The 8,648-nt window shown below is 28.0% G+C and overlaps 1 long non-coding RNA gene across 1 annotated transcript; it reads left to right on the forward strand.

Moving 5' to 3' along the window:
• Positions 1 to 647: 647 nt before the first annotated feature.
• Positions 648 to 8,060, forward strand: LOC146885853 (uncharacterized). Its single transcript, XR_014995627.1, has 2 exons — positions 648 to 6,049; positions 7,746 to 8,060. It is a non-coding gene; the product is annotated as an uncharacterized LOC146885853 (long non-coding RNA).
• The last annotated feature ends 588 nt before the right edge of the window (positions 8,061 to 8,648 follow it).

Below are 8,648 nucleotides of genomic sequence, written 5' to 3' on the forward strand. Positions count from 1 at the left end.
AGTCAGAGACTTATTTAAAAATTATTTTTATAATTAAAGATTAATTTTTTAGTAGTGAAAATTTTGATAATTAATATTAATGATTAGTATGAAAAATGATTCTTACTAAAAGTTATTTTAGTTACTAATAATACATATACGATATGTGTTTATATATTTATTTTAAAAATAATAAAATATAAAATATAATATACGTATATCGAAAAATATGAAAAAGTTTATTAAAATATATTATCATTATTATTTTATGAATTCAAATTAAAATTATATATATTAAATTTTGTTAAAATAAAAATTATAAATTATTATTATCATAATAATTATAATAATATTTTATAGATTAAATATTTTAATAAAAATACTAGTAAAATATCTGAAAACATCAGATAGAAATACTTGTTAGAGTGGTTCAAATTAAAATATTTTAAAAATTATTTTAGTTTCAAATATTTTTAATTTATAAATTAATATTTAAATTAATAAGTATAATAATTAATTATCCCATAAAAGAATTAAAAATAATAAATTATTAATAAAAAGAACATGCAAGTTACTTATGAAATAATGAAGAAAAAGAAAAAGATAGTTTAAAATGCGGGAGAATCTCTGATAAACGTGGACATGGAAACCTGTTGATGGCAGGCGAGTCATGTTTTTGTAAAGTGTATAATTTCAAGTACCCTGGTTCATGATTTTCTCCGCCAGTCTCATTAGTGAGCTCAAACCCTATATATACGCACCATGTTCATCGATTTCCATGTACAAAAACCAGATCGAGGAAATAGCTGTTGTAGAGTAGCCACTATAAAAGGAGAGAGAGAAAGATTGTAGATTACTAGATTCACTCGCTCACCAGAGTTTAATAGAGAATAGTGCACAACAGTGGAGTGAAGTGACTGCCACATAGAGAGACTTAAAAGAAGTAACGGGAACCCCACTTTTCCATCCTCACTTTCCTGTTTTTTTACCCTTTATTCACTGTACTTACACAGTACAACATTTATGTCGGTTTGTGTGATAAGGTTCCTTCAGAGAGAGAAAGAAGGAGAAACGTGATGGGAGATGAAAATCTACCTTCTTCCTGGTTCTGGTTTTTCTGTCTCTGGTTAGTGTTGTGTGTGGAGAAAAATCCTCTCGGCAAGAGAATTTTTCCATTCCCTGGAAAAGGAAAAGATGATATTTGCTTACCCTTTGTTTCGTTTTTTGTTTTTGGAAACAGTGCTTTTACTGTTTTGCCAGATTTGTGTGGATGTGAGATCTTCAATCGTTTTCCCTTCTCTGACTCTCACGAAGACATTGACTACTCTTCCTATTCTCTTTCTCTCTCTCTCTCTCATTCTGCTACTTCTTTAACACAGTTTCTCTTCCGTGATTTCTGCTTCTTCTGACCCTTTGATTTTTTTTTCTTCTTTTTTTCAATTTTCTAGCTGTTTATTTTTCCTGTTCAGTTATAGTTATATGGAACTCATTCTGTGTTCTAACTCATATCTCCTCCTCTCACCCTTTTCTTTGTCGATTTGGTTCCTTTTTCTCCTTTAGCTGCTGTGGCTATGACACTGTTCTTTGGTCGAAGCTTTTGTTTTGGTCCTCTTTGCGGGAAGAACCGGAGAAGTATTAGTTAAAGATGCACCTAGTTTGCTTGTGTTTTATGTTGTTGCATAACGAAGTTGACCCTTTGATTTTTAAGCTTACGAATATCACATTACATGCCCCTGTGTGTTTTGATCATACAAATTACTACATCAGATTTTTTTTTTCTGCTGTGTTCGATCGTGATCTTTATATGCAGTTGCTGTATCTATTGTTCATCTGTTCTTGCATGATATTCAGAGGGTTAGAAAAAGGACACTATTCTAGTATCATGAAGGAAAAATCTTTTTTGTTTTGAGACTTTTAGGTCCTAGGGTTAGGGTTCTTGTAAAAGAAATGTGTTTTTCATATCTTAGAAGAAGCCGATTTCTCCGATGTTGTCGTATGATGTCGATTAACTCTACATTCCTCGGCAGTCTGCATGCTAGTTAAAGGTGATTAAAAAGTTGTAATCTAATCATTGTTAAGTGTTTGAGTGCTTGACAGAAAATGATTCCTTCTTCCTGAAAAAGTATACCAGGTTTAGACATACCCATGAATACTAATTAAAGGTTCTCATAGTATTCAGATTTTTGTCACTGTATCTGCATAAATATGAATTACAGTTTCTTCAATCCTTGCATCATTGTTAGTGATTTCCTTCTAAGCCTAGTAATGAGAGCATTCTAGTTCTGTCTCTATAGTTTCATCTTTGTTTGTTGAATTTCATCTGGAGTCATACGACATATGTTGATTTATTATTTTTATTGAACCTTTTTTTGATTAAATTAATTGCTTGTGGATTTCATGTGTTACGTGAAGATTCCGACTCATTATATAGTGTTTGAAATTGTAAATTTATGTGTGTATTTTTGCAGCCACCAATAGATGTTGTATTGTTTATTGTCTTTTTGTTTGATCTTAGATCTGATGGAATATTATTGTTGTAGCATTCTTGGTAGAGAATTTTGTTATATGTAGTGTGAGGAATAGTTTAAGAGAGCTTCCTTCAGTCCACTCATGGATGGGTAGAGGATTTGAATTTTCTGCTGACTCATTCATTCAAACACAATAGAATTGGGTTCATTATGCTATTGTGAATGTGTGAATGATGCAGGAGGTAAAATTCATCTTTTTCTTGTCTTTGCTTGGACTGAAGGGAGCTCCCTTTTAGTATTTATGTCATTATATTTCATTAATTATGGTTATTAATTACTTTTTCTTCATCTTATTGCACTGTAAATATAATTATATATATAATTGTTAGTCAAGCTTTGTTCACCATTTTACTGATTTCTTCACTTTTCCCACATACTTATGGGCATGAAAGATATTTCTAATTTCATTTGAATGTCATACAATGAAATCTGAAACTAATGGTTTATTATAATAATCATGATTTGTTATGTAGTTGAAAATTATTCTTGAAGATCTTGTTTTACTGCTTTATTTCTATTGATTTAGCTATCTCAGTTGTAGTTGTAAATTGTCGTTTTGAAGAGTTTATTTTGCTATTCTACTTGTTCCCCTTGATTTAGTTCATGTATTGCAAGAACTCCTTAATTAGGAAGATTGATTTTTTCGTATTTTAAATGGGTAATATAAATTGGCTGGCGAAAAATCTAATTATTTAAGTGTGTTGAATATATTTTTTTTATTACCTTATGTTTTTAATTAAGTTGAAATTTTATTTACATTGTTCTCAAACTTTTAATCACTTTGATTATTAACATATTTACACGACTTTGCTTTAAACCCAAAAGCTTATAGTGCGTAGTCATGGTTTTGTGTTGGATTTTGGGAAAATATTTGGGATGAATCGAGTAGTAGGGCTTTTTTTATTTTTAGGACACACTTTGACATAAAGTAATAAAGTCTCTTATAACATAGTATTTTGGTTGTAATTTATAGAAAATTTAAATTTAGTGTAAATATCATGCTAGTTTTTATTGTATCTTATAACAAAATTAAAGAAAATGTTCAATAAATTCTTTTATCTTTTGAAGCTTGATTGTCGATTTAACCCTTTGTTGTTTTCTTTCCCTCGGATTTGGGCTGTTAAAACTAAAGTTTTGGTTTAGATGACATCTCACCACAGTTTTTATTATTATTATTTTTTTAAAATATATAGATTTTCACCAATCCTTAACAGTATTAGGATAATTTAGTATTTATGAGTTTGTTGTGTCTGAAATACAATTTTGTATGTTCTCTACTACATATATGAAGGTAGTGGAAATGGAGTTATGTTATCTTGTTTTTCAATATTGAAAGATATTGGTTTTGTATGGATTTTATTTACCCATGCGATATCACATGATGTCACATAAGATTCTGTATTATGTAGGATATTATTAGTAGTTCAGATTTTGTATATATACATTATGTTGTCATTATCCTAAACAGTGTTGTGGACCCAATATTGTCTCCTAATTATATGAGTATGCATGGACTATATAATAGTATATGAAAATTGATCTCCCACCAACTATGCCTTAATTCTTATTTGGGTATGTATGTATGTATAAATAACTTTTGTAAATCATTTATGCAAAATATTCTTTTCATTGTAGCCTTCGTCATCCAATTTATCCTGTAATTTGAAGAATTTTTTTATATAATGTTATATCTTTTTAACTAATCTGAAATGATTACTTCAATATACTATGGTTAAAACATAACAATCAAACCTCTAATATTTTGTTCATTTGGTTTTTCATCTTAGTATACATACATGTAGGAAGGTTATTATACTTCTTTTTAAATGTTTGTACTTTGTTATTTGAGTCTTTGGAAGTAATTAATATGGAGTTTTACTAATTTAATACTTTTAGTCATTATTTAGTGATTATTCAATAGATGAGATGCCATCCATTGAATAATACATATGAACTTGTATATTTTCTAATAAAAAACGATAGAATAAAGGTGAAACTTTTATATTTAATATAAATGTACTTTTATATATTTATATTTGTTAAATTTTTAACATTTTAAAGTATAGAGTTGTTTATGTAAATAATGTTGTTAATTTATATTTATTTTTTATTGATTAAATAGTGTTACTATGCAATATATATATTAATATGTCCAGTTCTTTTGTATTTTTATATAAAAATGGTTTGTGTGATAGTAATTCATTTTTACTACAATGTTATTAATATATTTATTTAAGATTGCAATCATGTTTAATATTTGGTCATTGTTTTTAATGATACGACTTAAGATCATTCAGAAATTGTAGTTTTTATTTTTTGAAGTAAATTATTAATTTAATCTAATTATCTCTAGGATTTTCACTCAATTGAATTTATGTATAATTGAAAAAATTATGAATTATTTATTTTTTAAAAATGATTTATACATATAACATAATATTTTACAAAGTCTCTAAAGTTTAAAATGTATGTGGAAATAATTTCATATTAAATATGTAAGTAATTTTTATAAAGTATTTATTTTATTATTCAGGGTTAGTGTAAGTTTTACTATATTTTATGATTTTGTATTTGATAGAGGATGTTTTGTGTGTCACATGTGGTCTTAACATTCAACATATAAATCACCACTGTTTATATATGATATTAATGGTGCTATTATTACAAATGGCAATTTATGATGTAATATGTTTTCTGTTAAGCTATCAGCACACGAAGACTCTTATTATAGTAAATGAACTCTTTTATGCTAATAACAATCAAAATGATAAAGTTGTTCAGTGTTAAATCATCAGAAAATTGGAAAGATATGCAGAATATCCAAGGTTTTCTTTTGCCAGTATACTTCTCTTAATTTTTTTTATTTTCTCCTATTTACTTTTTATTTTTATTATTTATTAGTCAAAATATCCTGAGGATTTATTTACTGATTGATATTAATTTTAGGTGGCTAGCTGGCTCTAAACTCTGTCACAGATACCTCAGAAATATACTACCTACCTACATTGATTGCAGTGTAGTGTCTGTTATGTATATAAATATTACCTTTTTTACAAAACACCAACAAAAACAAACCTTGGTCTGTTTTGGAACACAAAGGTTTGGTTCTTAGTTGGAACTCAAAGACCACAGAATAGGGTCAAGTTAGGCTGTGATTGGAACACATTTTACTGTGATGTGTCAATTTCAGGTACGTGTTGTTGACAGAAGAATCATCATAAAAGGTGCACGATGAGATTGGGAAACAACCCTGGACTCGTTGGATAGATAATAATAAAAAATGAGAAGAAAACATACACAGCATTATGCATTTTTTTAGGGCAAGAAATTAAGAATTGGCCTAGCGTGGTTGGTTATAAAGTGTCTACTGTCATTGTCTTTTAATTTCCTTTTGTGAAAAGAAAGAAAAATTCTCTGTTATATATATAAATGGTCACTGATGAACTTTCTAGTGTTGCAGTGTCTGAAATTAAATATTAGACGTGCAAATCGGATCAGAAACTATGTCTTCTTGTCCATCAGTCTCTAATGGGGTCTAAGAGGTTGGAACTTGAAGCTATAAAGTTCTACTACTATTATATTTAAATTTATTTATAAAGTTTAACCTGAACTAAATTATTTACCATGGAATAATAATATTAGTTTCATTTCATTGATATTTTTATAAAGAAAATAATAGATAAAATGATTTAGGGTTTGTATGTGTGAGTGAGTATGTAGTGGGATATCTATTCTCAAACAAAGCACATGTTGTTTAGGGTGTCATTTTTGGCATTTTTCATATATGATATTTTTGGGTTTTTAAAAGGTTTTGGCAAAAGTACTTGTTTTTCTTGAGGCAATAGTTCCAATATGGAATAATATTATTTAAGTACGTTTGCATGTGTTTAACTGAACTAACTTAAAAATTAAGTCAGTTTCTTTAGGAGTTCGAGGTGCAAGTACGCATGAACTGGATTTTTTACAATTTTCTTTACTCTTTAGTGACTTAATGATGGATGTTCCAAGAAATGGACGGTATGTTGTTTGGTGCTTAGTGTAAATTAAAAAAATTCTCTCCTAAATCTGAAGAGGATTTTGCCCTAACTCTCTTCTTTGTTAGAATCTACCAATATTTTAATCTTGTTTAACGTTGGTGTCATTCCAGTGCAGGACCACTACTTTTGGCTTGTTTGGTCAGCACTGCTTTGTGTTTCACTACATTGACAGAGTCAATTTTGAAATATAACACTTTATTGCTTGTAATAATAGAATAGAATAGAATGGTAAAATTCAGTGAGTATTTAATCTATTTTTTTAAGGGTTAAATATGTTTTTAGTTTCTTAACTTTCAATGAAAATTGAAATTAGTTTTTTTTGAAATTTTTGTTTAATTTAGTCTTTAATAAATTTAGTCTTTTAAATTAAATTTCGTTAAGTTTATTTGACATTTCAAACACGTTTTATGAAAGTATTTGAGTTAACATGGAAGTGAAAATGTGTTAAACAGTGTAAATAATTACTATTATGAAATGTGTTTGAAAAATCAAATAAATTTAACAAAATTTAGTTAAAATGATTAAATTCACGTATTTCTAAAGATGAAGAACTAAACTGGTCAAAAGTTTCAAAGAATGACTAATTTCAAATTTTACTGAAACTTGAGCGACCAAAACATATTTAACCCTTTATTTAACTAGGGTTAAATATGTTTTTGGTCCCTTAACTTTCAGTAAATTTTGGAATTAGTTCATTTGAAAACTTTGGACCAATTTAGTTCTTTATCTTTCAAAATATGTGGATTTAGTTCTTTTAATCAAATTTTGTTAAGTTTACTTAACACATCAAGCACGTTTCATAATAGTATTTGACTTAATATTAAAACAAAAATGTGTCAAACAATACAAATAATTCAAATACAATCCTAAAATACGTACGAAATATTAAATTAACTTAACAAAATTTGATCAAAAGAACTAAATTCACATATTTCAAGAAATAAAAGACTAAATTAATACAAAATTTTAAAATAGACTAATTTTAAAATTTACTAAATATTAATAAACCATCAAAAACATATTTAACCCGTTTAAGTAAAACTGGTGTGTATCTGCAATCATTCATGAGTGGTCCAATGAAAATTCGAACGTTACTGTGTTGAGTGAGGTTGAATGATGTTCACATGAGTGCATGCATGGATGCAATAATTTTGATGGTAAAAGCATTTTATGTTATGGTAATGCAAGTGGGGGTGTGCAGATAGCAGGCAAGGTGCAGCATGGCTTCATGGCTTAAGGATGGGTGATTTGATAGGGCAAAGAGCAGTGAAAGAAAGACAAAGAAAGGAAAACAATAAATATAGGAAAAAGAATCCCATAAAGACAGACACCTACATGTGCATCCCATGGTAGGGTTTCAAATTGAGCATTCATGGTTTGTTGGGAGGGCCAATAGCATCCTCCATAACATGCGGTGGAATTGTACCCTAATTGCCTTTGGAAAATGACTTTACATAAAACTCTTCCATCTTTCTCTGTAGGGGCTAACTTATGGATGCCATGTGTTTTGTTTCTATATATGCTCATCTCCTTCATCAACCTAACCAAGCTTTTTCAGTCAACATTTTTTTTTAAAATGTTTAGGAATATATATTATAATAGACTCACCATGATTCAAAAAGAAGAATTTTGTAAATTTTAGACTAGATTTTGGATGCCATTGGTTGTTCCCCATTTTTGTTATCTCTCGCTGAAAATTTTGTAACAGAGTTCATTCATGACAAAAAATAATTTGAAATTTGTCAAAAATTATGAGAGGTTTTTTTGACGAAATATAACGTTATAAAAAATGTGTCGTAATTTTTTTTTTTAATAAAAAGTCTGACTATATCATACAATGTGATATATCTTTCATGTTTTTACAAAATCTTAACTTTTTCGTTACGAGATTAAGTAAAAACTTTTGTGCTGTGGCGATTAATGGAAAGATTCATTTCAAAATGTCCATCACTTATGTTATACCTGAATGAGTTGGATGAGGTAATTTATTTATTTTAAAATTTTATACGAAAATTACTTATTTAAATAAAATAATTAGAAAGAAATCGAAATTTAGGAACTTTTGACAATGAATAAAATAAAATAATATTAAATATTTTAAAAA

The sequence above is a fragment of the Vigna unguiculata genome, chromosome 6 (genome assembly GCF_037176805.1).
Source record: "Vigna unguiculata cultivar grain cowpea cultivar isolate G323 ecotype 2 chromosome 6, ASM3717680v1, whole genome shotgun sequence".
In the NCBI taxonomy this organism is placed as follows: Eukaryota; Viridiplantae; Streptophyta; class Magnoliopsida; order Fabales; family Fabaceae; genus Vigna; species Vigna unguiculata.